Genomic DNA, 20,583 nt, shown 5'->3' with positions numbered 1-20,583 from the left:
TCTTAAGCATAAAACGTTCTACAAAAAGTCCGGGCAGCATGTACCTATCTTTTACACATAACCCACTATAATTGTTATTATGTTGCAATTTGCATTTAAAAATTCAAATTTAAAAACAACTTTTTACATGACTTAGTTAATCCTTATCAAAATAAATTATTTATTCCCCTAAAGTAATTAATGTAGAATAAAATTTAATTACAGAATGGTATTTTCATATATACTTTCGCAGATACCGTCGTTTTAATTTTTTCGCGCATTCTGAAATATGGGAATATAAATTACCAGCTTCACAGCGACCGAGTAGATTGCGAGCCCGCAATCCAACAAGCCAATACCTTCGGCCAGCATTCGTTAAACATGCTACGTTAATAATTATTTATTAATAGTTTTCTAGTTATTTTTCGCAATTTATATAAAATCTATAATAACCCTTTTTGCCAAAATGGAAAGCGAATATAGGTCGTAGTACACCGCATTCGTAAATGTGCGTTTATCACGTAACAATGGAACTGGCCAACAAAGTTATTCTGAAATGTCACAAGACAGAGAAAGAATTACTTCACAAAGACAAAGGGAGTCAGCATCATCCAAATTTACTGCCCAGGTTCAAGTATATTAGTCAGTATACACAGCAGCCGATAGTTAAGAAACTGATCATTAGGTACCCTACAGAATTGTCAACTCCATACATCCTTCCGGCTTGCCACCACACAAGCTGTCCGGCTCCATGGCCTAAATGGTTAGCATCCTCGCCCTTCAGACTTTTTTCTTTTGATTTCAAACAAGTTAAATTGCCGGTAAGAGTCTGATGTTTCATGACAATAAACAAAGCACAGTGTCAGCCACTAGCTTGGCTGGAGTTGATCTCAGTGGAGAATGTTGTTCTCATGGATAGCTTTACGTGTCCCTTTCGCGTGTTACATCAAAACAAAATATTTTCGTCTTCATTACTGGAGGAGAAACAACTAATGTCGTATACAAGGAAATATTTTAATTCCTCGGTTAAAAATAACTTATCGCCTTAAATTCATAACTGTTCCCGTGTGAACCCGGGATGGTTAGCTAGTTCAGATATAATACAAAAACAGGAACAATTACATGACAAATATGATACTCCTATGGCATAATTTTTAAATTTAAATAATCGATTTTAAAAATCATTCAGAAATATTTTCATCTTATTAAGCCACTATAAAAGTATTTCAAATGTATCCAACCTGTACACATCTTAAATAATTATAGAGGAAAGGAATTTTGGGTACTTCCATTTTTTAAACAAATGACAGAAATTTTTGTGTGGCGCTGCAAAATGCAATATTTGCTATGATTGACGGTCATGGTATTGATGATTACTGGTCACTCCTTTTTATTAGTTTCACGTTGCACTGACTCATACAGGTATAATGACGACGATGGGATATGCCTTGACTGGGACTGGGAAGAAAGCGACCATGGCCTCGATAATGGTAAAAGCATGCGCCACCCATTAGACCGCTCTGAATTAAACTACGCACTTAACCTGCTGAGTTGTAGAAATTCCTACTCACAGAATGTTTGAAAAAAAAAATTGATAAAATCTATTTTATAACTAAAAACATGAAGTTTATAAGTTACTGTAATTTCTCTTCCATTTTTTTGTTCTTAGAAGCCGCAGAGCATTAACATTTTAAATTTAATTATATGTAAGATAGTGAAAGGTGTCCATCTTCTCTTTATGTAATAATAATAATAATAATAATAATAATAATAATAATAATAATAATAATAATAATAATAATAATAATTTCATCATCATCATCATAATCATCATCATTATCACTACCATTTTCATTTTTAACTCTTTAATAACACGTATTACTTGTAGTTGGTGGTTGACGACCGAAGTCTAGTAAGTGTTGAGAGAAGGTGACGCACTTGCTAGGTGAGAGTGTAATGAGATTAGCTGGCTGGAACAGGCAACGGCAGGACAGAGAGGAGGAGATGTAACCTTGTCAATACTTGGCAACACCGCTCTATAAAGATAATAGCACCATTAAAAGTAGCCAAATAACTTCCAAAGACAATAGCTCATGAATGGATTTGTTTGCCTGACCTCAAGTGTGGTTTGCCGAGGCAACTGTTAAGAGAGAACTTTATACGGATGGCTTATTTTTCCCCTTCACAATTATACTTTTATATCTTCAGGTGGCCTCCACTCAATCCTTGAACATCGGTACCTTGTGGGTAGTTCACATGATTCTTTAACATTGATATTCTGAACTACAGTAATAACAAAACAGCTCTGGTCTCCGCAGCCTTCTATGGTCCACAAATTACAACTACCGCTTCGTTTGACCTTAGTCTGAACACAGCTCTATCACGAATGTAAATAGTTCACCCCAATGCTTAGCATCTTTCTGCTTATCTGGTACAGTTCCTATTTCCAACAGAGATAGTTCGGTTTTTGAAAGATATACATGTCTGTCTAGCACTGCATGACGTACCATGTCGGCATTTGATGTTTACCAGATAAAATTAATCAATACTCTGAAATAGGGTCATCCTTTCCTTTCCTCGATTACCTGGGATCGACACATTGTGTAGATATGGCGAGATTTACGGCAGAAAGCCCTTCATGACGTCAACCCTATGTCGAAGAATTTATCCGCATTTACTTTTTCGTCCGCCTCTGTGGTGTAGTGGTTAGTGTGATTAGCTGCCACCGCCGGAGGCCCGAATTCGATTCCCGTTTCTGCCATAAAATTTGAAGAGTGGCTGGGCTGGACGGGTCCACTCAGCCTCAGAAGGTCAACTGAGTAGGGGGAGTATTCGATTCCCACCTCAGCCATCCTCGGAGTAGTTTTCCGTGGTTTCCCACTTCCCCTTCAGGTAAATGTCGGGATGGTACCTAACGTAAGGCTATGGCCGCTTTCTTCACTCTTCCGATCTTCCCATCCCTCCTCAAGGCCCCTGTTCAGTATGGCAGGTAAGGCCGCTTGGGCGATGTACTGCTCTTCCTCCTCCCCAGTTGTATCCCCCAACACAAAGTCTTAAGCTCCAGGACACTGCTCTTGAGGCGGTAGAGTTGGGATCCCTCGCTGAGTCCGAGGGAAAACCAACCCTGGAAGGTATACGGATTAAGAAAGAAAGAAGAAAATAATTTATTTTTCACAGCTATTTTCACGCAACAACCCGAATATGTCTAAGCCTACCAAGCTACCACAGTGCTCAGCATGAAGGCCTGTAAATTACGCGGTGACGTATCGTCAGCTACACGAATTCTCCCAGCTATTCTTGGCTTTGTATATCGAGGCCACTATCTGACCGTTCGGTAGCTACTCAGGACATCTTGCGTAGGGAGAGTAGACCTCGAACCAGCTTTCATATCCCGGTTAAAATCCCTCCACTGGCCAGGTATCAAACACGGAGCCTTCCGTCAAGAGGTAGGATATTTGCCCCTGGTCTTCGATACCATCCTTATGTCTGTGTTAAATTTATGACAAGTTTTCAATTCAAAACTTCCATTTAGATGTATGTTTCCACTGCACAGTAGACCTATGTGAAGAGTAATATACAATGGTACATTTTTGTGTGTAAAATTTCATAGAGCTGTAAATGTTTCAAATTGAAACTGTGAGACGCACTTCATTAACCTTTTACGGCTATTGATACACAAATCAATAGCAACAGACACGATAGCTGAGAGCTTCCGCCAGCCTCCACACTGCATGTAATGGTGGGTAGATTATCACAGGTGGTAGTAAACGCTCGTAAATTTAAAAGAACAGATTTGGATTAATTGGAAGTACGATAATTATTACTGTGCCTGTAAATATAATACACGACACTATGAAGATTCTTTGAATAGAATGATTTAAATGCGAGTCTTGATAGATACAAGATAAATATTCTACAATAAGAGTACAAACTGGAGACTGAGTCAAAAAAGGACTTTGCGGTATTTGTTTTACGTCTCACTGACACAGACAGATGTTATGACGACGATGAGATAGGACTAGGGATGATGTGACCGTGGACCTAATTAAAGTACAGACCCAGGACTTGTCTGTTGCGGAAATGGGAAACCATCTTCAGGGTTGCCAACAGTGGGGTTCGAACTCATCATCTCCTAAATTCAAGCGAACAGTTAAACGCCTCGAACCATGCTGCCAACTTACTCGATCAAATATTATGTTACTCTGTTTTGTAAGTGAACACGTAAAATATAAGATAAAGAATTCGGTTTCGTTTCGACATCACCCCCTAATTTTTAGACATAATCACCAATGTCATTCAAGTATTTGTCGACGTGATTCATGATAGATGGTCGTATCCGGTTTATTGATCAGCTTCAGCTGATTCGGTGTAACACCATTTCCACAATAATTAGACAGTCATGACTTTAGCTTTGTTTTCAAGCTCAATCCTCCTGTATGTGATGAGGGGTTCTATATTGTTACCCGCAGAAATCCGATCACACTGTGGAACTCTGTCCGTGACTGCTCATTCAATAACCTCACGAATTGGCAACTGTCAAACTGAAAATGTTCTATTTTACCATCTTGTGCGCTACCTATCGGCATAACTAGAAACTATCAGATACATGAGTTGCAACGATATCTGTTCCATTGTCACTGAGCGATAAAGCTTTTAAATAAGAATTCTCGTTTACTTAGCCTAGTAGCTTCATTCGTAATACGTAGGGCCGATGACCTAGATATTAGCCTCCTTTAAACAACAGTGATAATAATAATCATCATCATCATCCATCATGGAATGGATTGGCGTATGGCTTTTAGTGCCAAGATGTGTCCGAAGACTTCGGCTTGCCAGTGTGCAGGTCTTTCGATTTGACGCCGTAGGCGACCTGCGCGTCATGATGAGGATGAAGTGATCATCATCATACATACATACATACATACATACATACATACATACATACATACATACATACATACATACATACATACATACATACATACATACATACATACATACATACTGTACATACATACATACTACGCCATTCCTGCGTCCAGGTTGCGTCACGTAAAAGAAATCCCGACCAGTCTCTCAGGGTTCATAATATATGTTTTTACGTGGGATCAAGATAATTCCGATACGCTAACAAACATTTCACCTACCATTAACCATGATGGACGTCTCCATCCGACGTATCGTTTGGCTGCAAGAAAATTGATAACCCAACGCCTCGATTCTAATTTACCTTACATTACTATCGAAATTATAAATAACATCTAATATACATATTAACTGCTATCATTTATTCAAACAATATAAAAATGTGGGTAAAGGAAAATAAAAATATGAAGTTAAAATTCAGAAATCTATTAATTAACATTTGACCAGGAGGTTTAAATTATCGTTAATGATCACTGTCTTATTCGTAGCATATTTAAAAAATATCACAATTGAAATGAACTATTATCTTACTTTCATACAATATTCATAAAAGAAACTGATAAAATATATGCATATCTGCATGGGAAATTAATAGTTAAGTTAAGATATTACAATTATTTATGTACGTTAGTTTACTGTCAACGTCAATGTTCTTTTAGCTTTTTTAGGACAGGTTCTATACATAATCTCTCGAAGTATCACAAGTTAAGCTTCTGGAAAACGATAAGTTTCTTATTCAATACCAAACATGTGTTACTATTCATTTGAAATTATGATATTGACCAACATCACGTCATATATTAACTCATTTTCCAACATAAATAAGTCATTGAATATAACCTACTATTTAGATATTTATGTGTATCTAAAATCAGTATGTGACCTCATGTGAAATAACTAAATATGTAGGGAATATCATTCTCAAATATATTATGTGATATCAATTCATTTATCTTATCTATAGAAAGTAGTAATAACTATCCATATTAACCTACGAATGCCATAATTAATTTTTCAGAAAATACGATTTTGCAGTAGAAATACCAAGTCAAAATGATCAAGTTAATGAACAACTTGTAAGGATTCCTTTTGATGATCTTATCCGGCCTTAATATTTTATAAATGTTGCAATACGTCATCACTATCATAGGATATGGATTCTCGACCAAAACACAAAAACAATGTCATTGCATCATAAACATATACGATCCTAGTTTGCGTCAATTATCTCATCTTTCTCTTCAAATATTCCATCACATCTATTTTATCATCGTAGCATTATATATATTCCTTCAGTTCATTCCGCATTACATTCATATAACATCATAACATCTTCTTCATTTCCCATTTCTTATCATTTATCTTCATATTGTTTCAAATATTCCGCGTATATAACTTATTTTGACGCATACATCATTTTATTCTCGACCATTCATGTCATTGGATATACAAGTATATCTTCTTAACTAACATTAACATGTTATGTCTGCCATCATATCCATATCTAACATTAATCTAACTCCGTATAACCTCCATATATTAACATATCATTCGGCATTTTATCGAAGGTCCTAAAATATTCCACTCATAATAGCTTCACATACGGCATGGCATAACATATTGGGATTCTTTGATTTCATTGAAATATAATTATCACAATATTATATCGCATTGCCTAACTGGAGTTAGTCTTGTTTCTTAGGAAGACTACCTATTCCCTCATATCGACACAATAAATAAGTCACTCGCGAGAATATAACACAAATTAGGTCATACTGAAGACAATAACGACATATAACTTAAGTTTAGGTCCGGCTCCATAACTAAATGTTTAGCGTGCTGGCCTTTACTCCAAAGGGTCCCGCGTTCGATTTCTGGCCGGGTCGTGGACTTTAACCTTAATTGGCTAATTCCAAAGGCTCGGGGACTGGGTGTGTGTGGCGTATTCAGCATTAGAAATCATCCTCGGTAGGGCCCTCATCTTCACAGCGTCAACACATAATAATTCATAAAACAATTGTATACGAGGTAAAACTGAAATAATAGCAGACATATTGGAGATCTGGTAGCAATTAAGTCTACACCAAGCAATCTGGAACTGAATTTCATTGTAAAATTATGTTAAAAGGCTTTGATAACGTCAATATGTTACAGCTGATTTCATCAATGTGTTTTATCTTTTCAATTGAGCAATTCAAGATCGCAATGGCTCTCTAAGAAGACTTGAGGCAGACTATCTGCTTAATAGGCCGTCTACGAGAAAGTTGCCAGGATTTGAATCGCGGTATCCATCATTGTGTCTGACTTGCGTGTATGCAAGCTCACGCATATTTGTTTTGCTGAGATATCATGCTACTTCCGTTCGCCAACTATAGCGGAAACTCGCAGTACTGCGTCTATTTCGTCTTACAACTTGGAGGAGACAACATGTGTACATATAATTTATGATCTTTCATCCCCCTATTTTTTTACATGTAAGTATGTAGTATCTCGCAACATTCTTATGCGTGTGTGTATCAGTGTTCTAGTCGTGTTGCAATTACTAAGCGAGTGACCTTAGCGAGATGGCTATGCAGTGTGCTTTCTTGATTTTCGTATGAGATATATCAGTGTATTCGCAATTACTGAGCGTCTTAGCAGTGCGATGAACGAGTTAGCTACGCGGTATAGATTTTTTATTTTCGTACTAAGCAAATCATTTGAAGTGTTGCCGAGTTAGCTATGCGATATGTGCACAGTGTGTTTTTGATTTTCATACTAGGCAAGTGATAGGCGAGATAGCTATGCGATATGTGCACAGTGTGTGTTTTACACTAGGTAAATCATTGAAGTTGTACTTTTGCTCTGAACACATCAAACAATGTTCTTACAGTGTTCGAATCTAGTCTTGCTATGTTTCAATGTAATTTTCTTAGGACAAAGGTATCCCCTAACATGTTGTATCGGATCACATGTTAAGGTTAACGACATCGAGTGCAGTGTTCGATTCTAGTCTTGTTAGTTTCAATCAAATTTTCTTAGAACAAAGGTATCACCTAACATGTTGTACAGAGTTCGGTTCTACTTGTTTAGTGATCTGAACACATCAATCAATGTTCTGATCACATGTTGTATCGAGTGCAGAGTTCAATTCTAGTCTTGTTATGTTTCAATCTGATCTTCTTAGAACTAAGGTATCCCCTAACATGTTGTACAGTGTTCGGTTCTACTTGTTTAGTGATCTGAACACATCAATCAATGTTCTGATCACATGTTAAGGTTAACGACATCGAGTGCTGTGTTCAATTCTAGGCTTGTTATGTTTCAATCTGATCTTCTTAGAACAAAGGTATCCCCTAACATGTTGTACAGTGTTCGGTTCTACTTGTTTAGTGATCTGAACACATCAATCAATGTTCTGATCACATGTTAAGGTTAACGACATCGAGTGCAGTGTTCGATTCTAGTCTTGTTATGTTTCAATCTAATTTTCTTAGAACAAAGGTATCCCCTAACATGTTGTACAGTGCTCGGTTCTACTTGTTTAGTGATCTGAACACATCAATCAATGTTCTGTTCACATGTTAAGGTTAACGACATCGAGTGCAGTGTTCAATTCTAGTCTTATGTTTCAATCTGATCTTCTTAGAACAAAGGTATCCCCTAACATGTTGTACAGCGTTTGATTCTACTTATGTAGTGTTCTGAACACATCAAACAATGTTTTAATCACATGTTGAAGTTAACGACATCGAGTACAGTGTTCGATTCTAGTCTTGATCACTTATTTTGTGTTCTGAACACATCAATCAATGTTCTGATCACATGTTGTATCGAGTACTGGCTGTCTCATAAGGAGCTATGTATAGCCGCCATCTTGCGTCCGCCATCTTGCGCAAGCATCCTGAGGGCGTCTCTAGCCATCTTGTGCAAGGACCCTTAAGCCGCCTCATAAGAGCAACCACCATCTTGCTCAAGCATCCCTAGGGTGTCTCATAAGGAGCTTTGTATAACCGCCATTTTGCGCAAGCATCCCAAGGGAGTCTCATAAGAAACTATGTATAGCGATCATCTCGCATAAGCACCTTTAAGGAGTCATGTATAGCCACCATCTTGTGCAATTAGCGTCGAGAGATGGCTGCTGTATAATTTTTCTTTTTAAATTATCCGCCACCATTTTTCAACTAAAGAGTGTAGCACTGAGGTTTGCGATGTAAAATGGCGGATGATAGCTGACAAAAAGCGCGTGAGTTTGTTTACTAAACAAGAGCACGTGGAATTTGCCGCCACCACAGTTCAGCTAAAGATGTCAGCACGGTGCTCTCTTGATTAAAGATGGCGGATGACAGCTAACAGAACTTTTCAAATTACCCGCTACTACAGAGAGCAGCACGGTGCTCTGTGGATTAGAGATGGCGGATGACAGCTGACGAAATTACCCGCAGCACAGTGCTCTATTGATTAAAGATGGCGGACGACAGCTGTCAAAAAGCACGTGGCTTTGTTTACTAAACAAGAGCACGTGGAATTTGCCGCCACCAAATTTCAAACTAAAGAGTACAGCACTGAGGTTTGTGATGCAAGATGGCGGATGACAGCTGTCAAAAAGCACGTGGAATTTGTCACCGGCACAAAGAGGGCAGCACGGTGCTCTCTGGCGGTTGACAGCTGTCAGAAAAGCACATGGGTTTGTTTCCAAAAAAGAGCGTGTAGAATTTACCACCACCACATAGAGGGCAGCACGGTGCTCTCTTGATTAAAGATGGCGGATGATAGCTGCACGTAGCTTTGTTTCCAAACATGAGCATAAAGAATTTGCCGCCACTACATTTCAAAGGTATCAAGCTAAAGAGTGCAGCACTGAGGTTTGCGATGCAAGATGGCGGATGACAGCTGTGATGTACCACACTTCAAAGGTAAGTAGCTAAAGAGGGCAGCACGGTGCTCTCTGGATTAAAGATGGCGGATGACAGCTGCACGTGGCTTTGTTTCCAAACGAGAGCACGTGGAATTTGCCGCCACTACATTTCAAACTAAAGAGTGCAGCACTGAGGTTTGCGATGCAAGATGGCGGATGACAGCTGTGACGTACCACATTTCAAAGGTAAGTAGCTAAAGAGGGCAGTACGGTGCTCTCTGGCGGTTGACAGCTGTCAGAAAAGCACATGGGTTTGTAAAGCGTGTAGAATTTACCACCACCACATAGAGGGCAGCACGGTGCTCTCTGGATTAAAGATGGCGGATGGCAGCTGCACGTGGCTTTGTTTCCAAACAAGAGCATAAAGAATTTGGCGCCACTACATTTCAGCTAAAGAGTGCAGCACTGAGGTTTCGGATGCAAGATGGCGGATGACAGCTGTGACGTACCACATTTCAGAGGTAAGTAGCTAAAGAGGGCAGCACTGTGCTCTCTGGATTAAAGATGGCGGATGACAGCTGCACGTGGATTTGTTTATCTCACCCTAGTGAGGTTAAGTTGGTAGCACTAAGGTTTAGGCCCGCCAAGATGGCAGCACTGCCGATGACAGGTGATGAATTTTCATCTACTACGATAAAGAGGGCAGCACAGTGCTCTGTAGTTTAAAGATGGCGGATGACAGCTGTCAAGAAAGCACGTGGCTGTCAAAAAACACGTGGATTTGTTTACCACACGCTAGTTAGGTTAAGTTGGTACCACTAAGGTTTAGGCCCGTCAAGATGGCAGTACTGAGGTTAGCGATGCGTTGTTGTCTGTAAAAAAGCACGTGGCTGTCAAAAAAACACGTGGCTTTGTTTACCTCGCACTAGTGAGTTTAAGTTGGTACTACTGAGGTTTAGGCCCGTCAAGATGGCAGCAGTGAGGTTAGCGATGCGTTGTTGTCTGTCAAAAAGTACGTGGCTGTCAAAAAACACGTGGCTTTGTTTACCTCACGCTAGTTAGGTTAAGTTGGCACTACTGAGGTTTAGGCCCGTCAAGATGGCAGCAGTGAGGTTAGCGATGCGTTGTTGTCGATGACAGCTGTCAAAAAGCACGTGGCTTTGTTTACAAATTCAAATCTCGCGCCAAAAGTCAAATTTCCCGCCAAAATTCAAATTTCCCTCCAGAATTCAAATTTCCCGCGGGAGGAGGCGGCCGAATCCCTGTATTATACTACTCGGGGAGAACAGCCCGTAGAACGCCGTACAGCAGGAGGCTAACAAGAAGGAGAGATCTGCATACGCTAAAGAGCACAGAAATTACAGCTATGAGGTCTGGAAGACACTCGTTTTTTACCAATGAGCGTAAATTTACCGTCTTCAGGTCAGACCGGCAAGTGACTGTGTGGAGGAAAACGAACTATGAACTTGAAGAGAAGAACCAGACAGCTACTGTGAAACATGGAGGTGGTTCCCTGATGATGTGCGGTTGCATGAGTGCGAATGGTGTAGGTGAATTAGCCTTTATTGAAGGGACTATGGATCACAAAGCAAACATTAACATCCTCAAGACACATCTTCCATCAAGTGAACAAAATATGGGATTCTCAGAAAAGTATACGTTTACGCAAGATAACGACCCCAAACCTACAGCACCGAACACGAAGCCATGGCTGTTGTATAATACCCCGCGTTGTATGGAAACTCTACCACAATCTTCCGACATCAACCCCTTCGAGAATTTGTGGCACTATTTCGAAAAAAAAAACCCGTAAGAAAACATGCAATATCAAACAAAGCGGACCTGAAAGAAGCCTTACCCACCGAATGGAATAACATACCAAAGGAAACTACGGAAACCTAGGTACGATCGATGGCAAATAGGTTACATGAGATTATAAAGAGTAAAGGAGGACCTACCAAGTACTTAAACGTTCACGAAGGATCAAGAAACTGCGTTATGTTAATTCAGACAAATACATTTTTGGTGGAAAGTGAAAATGGTTGTTTTAAGTTATGGTTTTTTAGTTATATGGACATGGAAGAGTTATGCTTTTTTGCAATGCCCATGTTACACAAGATGATAAATAATTAAGGATTCTAGTATATGTCAATTTTATCATCATTCCATTCGATTCCTCGTCCTCACATGTAGCATATCTCGATAGACGAATATTTTTTGAGCCACTGTACATACACACATGATCTCACGTACTGCAGTAAGACACAAATTTTGGTCTATAAAATGTTAACATGTATCCTTCATTTAGGGATTGGAAACCCATTGTGTGTCAATTCCCCTGAAACAACTGCGCATGCGAGATTAGTCAAACAGAAATGTTTAGTGGTGTCTACATTGATGTGTACGTGCGGAATAATACCTGAACTATGACTACAGTTGTGTAGATTATCTCAGGATTGAAGTAGTGAAGGAGTAAACAAAAGCATAGTGAGGAATATTGAACCATTAATATTCGGCTTCTTAATCAATAATTTTGATCGGTTGGCCACAGTGAAACCTTGGATAGAATATATTCGAAGCAAATTAAATAAATAACATGTTTTTAGGAAGGAAAGCATATGCCAAGGTCCGGAATTCATTAAATCATCTAGGTCAGATGGCTTTTTGGAGTACATTCAGTCATCGTAGGTAGGAAACAATGAATGTAAAAACTGCAGGAATTGTGAAGAGGGAATCGACTCCATGTGTACTGTATTATGAATCATGCAGAATATTAACTGCATATTATGCACTAAAGTTAACATATGCTGTTACCCTTGCTCCATTTTTCTCTGTTCTGTTATTGCTGTTCTGGTGGTAATAACACCAACATCACCAAACCCTTTGTGCTAATAACTCGAAAAATACGGCACCTATTACAAACTAGGCATAGGCCTACTCATATACATAGGGCTCTGTATATTGCGTGCTGCTGTTAAACTATAAGGTGTTAGTATTTAGTCATGCGGAACGTATTGTTAAAAAAGACAGAGTATATGCCGAGGGATTATGTCTTGAGACAAGTTTAGTGAGAAAATGATCCAAAATGGCAGGTCTTGTGGGGATTCTCGTTGTTAGCTGAGTTGACAATTTCGATTGTGATCCTAGGAGTAAAAAAATTAAGAGCCACGGGTAGGCAATAAGATTTGGATCATGAGTGTAATGTAGAACTCGCACAATACAGAGCTTAACGTGTTAATCGTAGTACAACCGAAGTGCCTGACCTCGGTGATTCTACTCCACCGTTGCATGCTATATTGACCATGGAGAATATATCGTTAATCTATGGATACTGTAAATGTGATCGTATATATCCAGCTTAGTGTTGCTCCTGTTAAACAGTCGGGCACGTGTGAACCTCATTATTTGCTGAAGAAAAACTGATAGTAAAAAGGTCTTCGAGAATAAACCACTGTATGGATGGTTCACTCAATGTGTCATATATTCATCACACTATATGCACCTCTTAATTAATCTTCTCTTTTTATTATAGTCTCCTTAACCATTTCATTATGTTCATCTCCCACCAGTCACCCCCCAAAATACATTATTACCTCTCTTTTCATCTCTATTCTATTCCCGTATCTTTACCTTTCACCCGTTGTACTTGATTTTTTCTAATATATTCCTCCTTCCCCACCGTATTTGATTATCCTAATGACCTTGCTGTCTATTCACAACTCACAGACATATGAACACTAAACATCTTACCTAGAGCCAAGATGACGTCATCTTCCTACTCGTTATGATACAGCACATAGTGGATCTTCACATGACGAACGAGAATATCATTTACGACATCAAACGGTCAGATTATTTTCAAATTCCAACCGTCATTGTTACTGAAGTCATAGTCGTTGGGAGAAGTGTTTGTCTTCTGAGGACGCTGAATGAAATCTTTGTGAAATATTAATAATTTTTATTGCTTATTCATTGACACAGCAAAATATGTAACGATTATCGTATATATTAGTCCAATAATGATTCACGTCTTTACTAACATCTCTGTGACGGTTCGCCTCTCTTCTTGACCTTATAATCAATTAGTGTACCCTAGGCCGTAGCCTGGGAACATTTCGTGTTTCAAACCTGCACATCAAACAGCATTTTCTCTTAAGGATCCCAATTTCCTTCATATTGCTCCATATTTTCTTTCATTGTCCTCGCCTTTCACCTTCACTTGTAGAAGGGAATTTTCTTGGAAAACCATTAAAATTATGAAGAAATTGTATATAGAATTTTTATAGTAAATTTCATTTAAATCATGTTTGTTTACTCTTTTTTATAAGGAAAACAGTTCACCTGTTATTTTGGATTTTATGGAATAAATCATGCATCGAAATATTGGAACACATTTTGCATTAACTCCTGTTGTAATTAGGAAAATATGTATATGGGAATGATTATGAAAAATGTAATTGTAAATACGAATGGCAGGCTCCGTTTTCAAAGATCCCGTATGAAAAATGTTTTTGAGTTACTCTATTTGTTAAAACTACTTGCTTCTCTGATAGTCTACCTCGACGATATACAATTTGACTATTTTGAAACAGTAAACAATTTTAGCGGTGTTTTCCGAGATTAGGTCACAAAACAAAAACACACACAAACTGACAAACTTTCTGTCCTTATAATATTGACGTAGATAATAAAATAAATGTAATATTATAATTCTTGTCATTATTATTATTATCATCGATATCATCATTCGATGTGTAACATTTGCCTGGTTTGATAAGATTTTTCTTTTCCAGCTGGCGGGTTTCTTGCCGTCATAGTGTTGAGCCCCAAGATACAGCTTTGGATAGCTGCCAGCCTGCTAGATCAGTTGTATACTTGCAAGCAATACCTTTTCTTTCTTTTAACGCGTCGGGTCTCGGCACTTGAGCAAACGCACGGTCGGCGTCGCTGTGGAGTGACACCCGCTCCATCAACGGCGAGGCGCCTGGCGAACTCTTTTGTGAGTTCAGAATTTCGACATATACGTTAGCATGCATCAAGTTCAAGCCTGTTTACTTTTTGTTTTTTGTTTTTCTTTTGTTTTCCTTGGGGAAATTGTCCAGAATTAGCATTTGCTTATTTTGGATTTAGACTAAGGTCATTGAAACATTACTTTCGTAACTCAAAAGTTTCTTCTGTTTATTCCCAGATAGCAATTGCCTTATTTTGTAACGATAGTCCACAGAAGAATACTTGGTTAATCCAAGAGGATTTCCCATTTAATTAATTGAAAAGAAATTTAAAAAAATAGGAAACGAGATCATCTCGCGTGTAAGCAAATTGTCACTCAATACGGATCAGAAATGAGATCCAGGTTCGTTTCTAAGGGCAATAGGCTAAGGCAATCAAGTACAGAATTCACCACTCTATTCCACTAAGTGCCGATGCATTAAAAATTAGTATTATTTCCTTTCTATTTCCCAGAAGACTTCATGGATTCCTTTCTTTTACATGTAGAACAGGTGAGTTTTGAAGATCCTGCCATGCAAAATTCGTATCAGCTTACAACGAGCATTCTTCAGGCTCCTGTGAAGGATGCACGTAGACTAATACAAAAAATATGAAACATAGGCGAACTGCGACAGTTATAAATTAGATGGACTCGAACCACCACCCAACCATAATCTCATCCAGAAATGTAACAACGAACACAAATACAAACGTGTTATTTGTCATTTTCTGCTTCAGTTAATCTAGACTGATATTTTCATTAAATTCCATTTTAAACTCAATTAAGAGCCTGTTTTCAAATCAGTTTGGTATATGGAAATACGCATGCCTCTAAACTGATATTGGCAAAGTGAAATATAACCAGACACAGGGAGGCGACTTTCCAATAATTTAAGCTAATTTACACTCAATGTTAGGATGTGCCGTTACGTCTACCTTCTGGTATAGACTACAGTACCTCTCTCCAGTAAATGCAAGATTACTGTTTTTAAAAAGAGAAGATTTGGGATGTTTTGCTTCAAAACACGACCTCTTGGTGCATGCGAGATCAGTCTGATAATTATCGGTTGTAATGTTGTTATTACACTCAGAACAAAAATTAGGGGAACAAATGTTTGACATGCTGTAAAAGTTTATGTCGTGGAGCATGAAATATGTACAGGTGTATACGATTTGCTACACACTACAGTAACGCAGTCACGGTGATTTAATGACGTAAAGGTTGCCCTGCTTAACATAAACATGCTTCCAGTCCCATCGGGTCTCAATACAAAGTAGTCGGCAGTATACGAACCACTCTCACCACACTATTAGTGACGTTAATACGCATTGTTCGAGTATGAGACAGACAGCATGAGGCATCTAAGCGAAGCGGACGTGTCCCGAGCTGTTGCCCTACATCAAGAAGGGAGAACAATGCGGTATGTGGCTAACGACCTCAGAAGTGCACAGGCTCTGGCATCGTTATGCGGAGACAGGAGGGTATGTTAGACGCCATGGAAAAGGTCTAAAACGGAAAAGTACTGCTCAACAAGAGAGTTTCCTACGGTTATTAGCACTACGCCGGCCCTCCAGCAGTGCCAGGGATTGCGAAGTGACCTTACAAGTCATATGTGTGTTCAGACCGTACGTAATCGATTAAGAGAGGATAACATACGATGTAGAAAACCTGCTCGTGTAGGGAACACCGCAGAGCTCGTCTTGCATTTACCAGAGAGCATCGTCACCGGCACCTGAGACACTGGCGTAAGGTAATGTTTACAGATGAGTCCATGTTTTCCTTAAATGGACCGGATGGCCGACGACGCGTGTGGAGACGACGAAGACAGCGATTCTTTGAAGGTCTCATGCAGGAAGTGGACAGATATGGTGGTGCAGTCATGGTGTGGGGAGGGATCACGATGGATAATCGTACGGATATTGTGGTGGTACCTGGCCGTCTGAATTCTGCGGTGTACAACAGGGACATGGCGAACGACGATGTAGAACCTGATGTTTTGCTGATGCGTGTCAATGCGACAGCCCATACTGCACGAGACACCAGAGATCATCTCCAGCGATTGCACATCTCCGTAATGGACTGGCCTGCAAGGAGCCCCGACCTAAATCCACTGCAGCACTTATGGAATGTATTGCAGAGACGGATTCGGCAGCGCAAAAATGCTAAACAAACATTACACGACCTCAGTGAAGTACTGGTTGAGGAGCGGGACTCCATTCCACAGGCAGTCATCCGACGTTACATACGCAGCATGCCACGCTGGTGTGCAGCTGTAATTATTGAAGCTGGGGGAGGTGCAACACGGTATTAGACAAATATAAGCAGACTGTATGCTGTTGTTAATTAAATAAAGCATGCAGTTCCTTCACCAACATGTATTTCGTTTTACAAATCCATATTTCGAGATTCTACATAGCATTACAAACCTGTTCCGCTAATTTTTGTACTGATCGTATTATTATTATTATTATTATTATTATTATTATTATTATTATTATTATTATTATTGCACTTTTCCAGTAGGTTTTAGATTAAATAACAATCCTAGTAGAACAAGCGTTGAATATAGTTCAGTGGACATGGAATATAGTTGTTTGGGTCATGAGTCCATAGACCGGTTTGATGCAGCTCTCCATTTTACCCTATCCTGTGCTAATATTTTGATTTCTGTGCACCTACTACATCTGCCCTAGTCTGCTTGTCTTATTCATACCTTCGTCTGCCCCCACCGTTCTTACCGCCAGTACTTCAAAAACCAATCGAACAAGTCCTTGGTGTCTTATGGTGATTCTCATCATTCGATCTATTCTTCTCGTCAAATTAAGCCAGATCGATCTCCTCTCACCATATCGATTCAGCATCTCTTCATTCGTGATTCGATCTACCACCTCACCTTCAGCATTTTCTGTATTACCACATTTCAAAAGCTTCTATTCTCTTTCTTCCTGAGCTAATTATTGTCCATGTCCCACTTTCATGCAGTACAACATTTCAGATAAAAGACTTAAAAAACGTATTTCTAATTCCTATACCAATGTGCGAAGTGAGTAAATTTTTCTTAACAACAGCCTATCTTGGTTGTCCTCTTTACTGCTGCCATCATTACTTATTCAGCTATCCAAGTAACAATATTCACTTCCTGATCTAATATTTTCTGTATCACCTGACTTCCTTCGACTGCATTCCATTATATGTTATTGGTTTTGATTTCTTGTACTCTTCTTCGAGACTGTGTCTATACCATTCAGCGGTTTCTACTGATCGTCTGCGGACTCAGATAAAGTAATAATATCATCGTTGAATTTAACAGATTTGATTTCCTCTCCTTGGATTGTGATTCCTTTTCCAAATTTCTCTTTAATTTCCTTTACCGCCGCTTTTATATACATGAAATAATTTCACAGTCAGACCCACAGTTACGTGACTACTCATCTCAAGAATCCCATTTATACTGTCAGCAAATCGAACTAAGGCCGCTTTCTAAAGAAGACCATCAAGCCCCTTAAAGTCATGCAATAAAATAGGATGGGGATAACCTTAGATTTTCAAGTGGGTTTGCTACCCGGTACTAGCTATGTATCCGTAAACTTCTATTCGAGAACTGAAAATGATTTTCTGTAGGTTACCATTTCCACATAAGTCAATTTACGGAAAAAGTCCTTTATTAAGGCCACGGCCGTAGCTATCCTTTCCTTATCCGACCATAGCCGGCGAATTGTACAATATGTATTATGTACAGGGAGTTGAGATCCCAATACATTGCACTAATGTACGCTTCATTTCATGAGGCACCATTACGTCTGCCTTCTGATATAGACTACATTCTTCCAGGGAAAATAACATTGATGTTGTTCAAAAACGAAGGCTTGAGTTGTTTTGTCTAATCTACTGGGTTTGTACTGCTGATAAACCTTCAACCTCTGAAGTGTCACTCAAAGAAAAATACTCTTCTTGTTACTATTTCTTACTTTTTTCCGATAATTTTGGGGTCGTTACTAATGTAGATTAAGAGTATTTTTAAAGGCGGTTGCCTTTTCCGCAACCAGCACTATGTGGTGGGAGGTATCTAATATTTCGTGTTTGTGTAGCGTTGGTATTGCACTGTGTTGTATATAAATGAAAATGAATTGAAGGCCGCGACTCTGACCATTCAACCAAGGAGCCAGACTTCAGTGGAAACCAAAATATTTCTACTAATATCAAATAAATATATTAATACTGTTCCTGAGCCCAGACCTGAGTATCTTTCTGTCCAGTTGAACAAATTCTTCAACAAACTGAATACTGGAATGATATTGTAGAATTGATTGATTCTCCGTCAAGAACACAACGATGTTGATAAAAAGGTCGGAATCTCAGTCTCTTCTAATATCCAATGCTTTCCCACTTCAAATATCAGAATAATACCCAATTATGACCGTTTTCGTGTCAGAAACCTAGGCTTATTTAATACGAAGTACTCATCCGGTAGCAGTACTTATTGCCAACAGGTTATCAGTCTACTTCACATGCAGCAAGCACACTCAATACCCGCAAAGAGCGGACTATCTGACCGAGGCAATAAATGCGGTCTCTGTTCAACCCGAAGGGCATGGATTTCCTTTGTTGCCCGGAAGTCGAATTTTCAAGAGGGGTGAGGGGTGGGGGTCTAGAGCTGAGTGAAAGCAAATTGTAATAATAAAATGTAGACCTCTGATGTTTTAGCTTTTTTAAATACCAACCAATAATAAAGGGATTCTATTCAGCTACCTTTATTATGGGAGGCAAGTAACAAACTAACAATTCTATACTAATAGTAAGCAAAGCCATCTCCATACAGCCCATAAGAGCCCTTGAAGGAATGTAAGATACAGGTGGAAAACGATCTTCAGGGCTGCCGAAAGTGGGGTTCGAACCCACTATTTCCCGGAAGCAAGCTCACAGCTGCGCGCCCCTAACTGCACGGCCAAATCGTCCGGTTTTATTATTATTCTTATTATAATTCTTCTTATTCTTCTACTTATTATTATTGTCCATCTCCTTGACAGAATGTTAGTATCTTTGTATGTGGTTCATAGGGTTTCGAATTCGATTCCAGGCCGGATCGGGGATTATAATTGAGTATGGTCAATTACTCCGGCTGGGAAATAAGGTGTTTTGTGTTTATATTAATGCACACTGCGACAGAGGTTCACTTTCTCCGGCTATTTAAACTGTGCGCCTTCTTCACTATGGCCACCTCAGCGCTCTGAATTCTAATCTATATATATAAAGTAGCTTGTCCTGACTGACTGACTGACTGACTGACTGACTGATTCATCATCGCCGAGCCAAAACTACAGGATATATGAAATGAAATTTTGGGGACACATTCATATTAAGATGTGGGTGCTCGCTAAGAGAGGATTTTCGGATATTCCGTCGCTAAGGGGGTGAACAGGGGGGTGAAATTTTAAAATGAGTGTATCTATATTTCAAAACTTTAAAAGTTTACAAATGTAAAAATTGGTATTTAGAATATTCTTTAAAAATAAGGAAACACGTATTTTTTTGTTTTCAGAAAATTCCAATAGAACGGCTGAAAAAGGGCGAAAAAGGGTTGAATGCCTTTAATCAGGATATCGGTACTTATATCTCAGAAACTGAAGATATTACAGACCTGAAAATTGGTACTTTTGATCTCTTTTAAGAATAAAGAAACACGTGATTTTTTGTTTTTGGAAAATCCAATTAGTGAGAGGGTGAAAAAGGGGGGTGAATTTTTAAAATGTGTGTATCTATATCTCAAAAATTTGAAAGTTTACAGGTATAAAAATCGGTATTCAGAATCTTCATTAAAAATAAAGAGACATGTATTTTTTTGTTTTCGAAA

The sequence above is a fragment of the Anabrus simplex genome, chromosome 1 (genome assembly GCF_040414725.1).
Source record: "Anabrus simplex isolate iqAnaSimp1 chromosome 1, ASM4041472v1, whole genome shotgun sequence".
NCBI lineage: Eukaryota > Metazoa > Arthropoda > Insecta > Orthoptera > Tettigoniidae > Anabrus > Anabrus simplex.
This window is presented reverse-complemented; position numbering follows the sequence as displayed.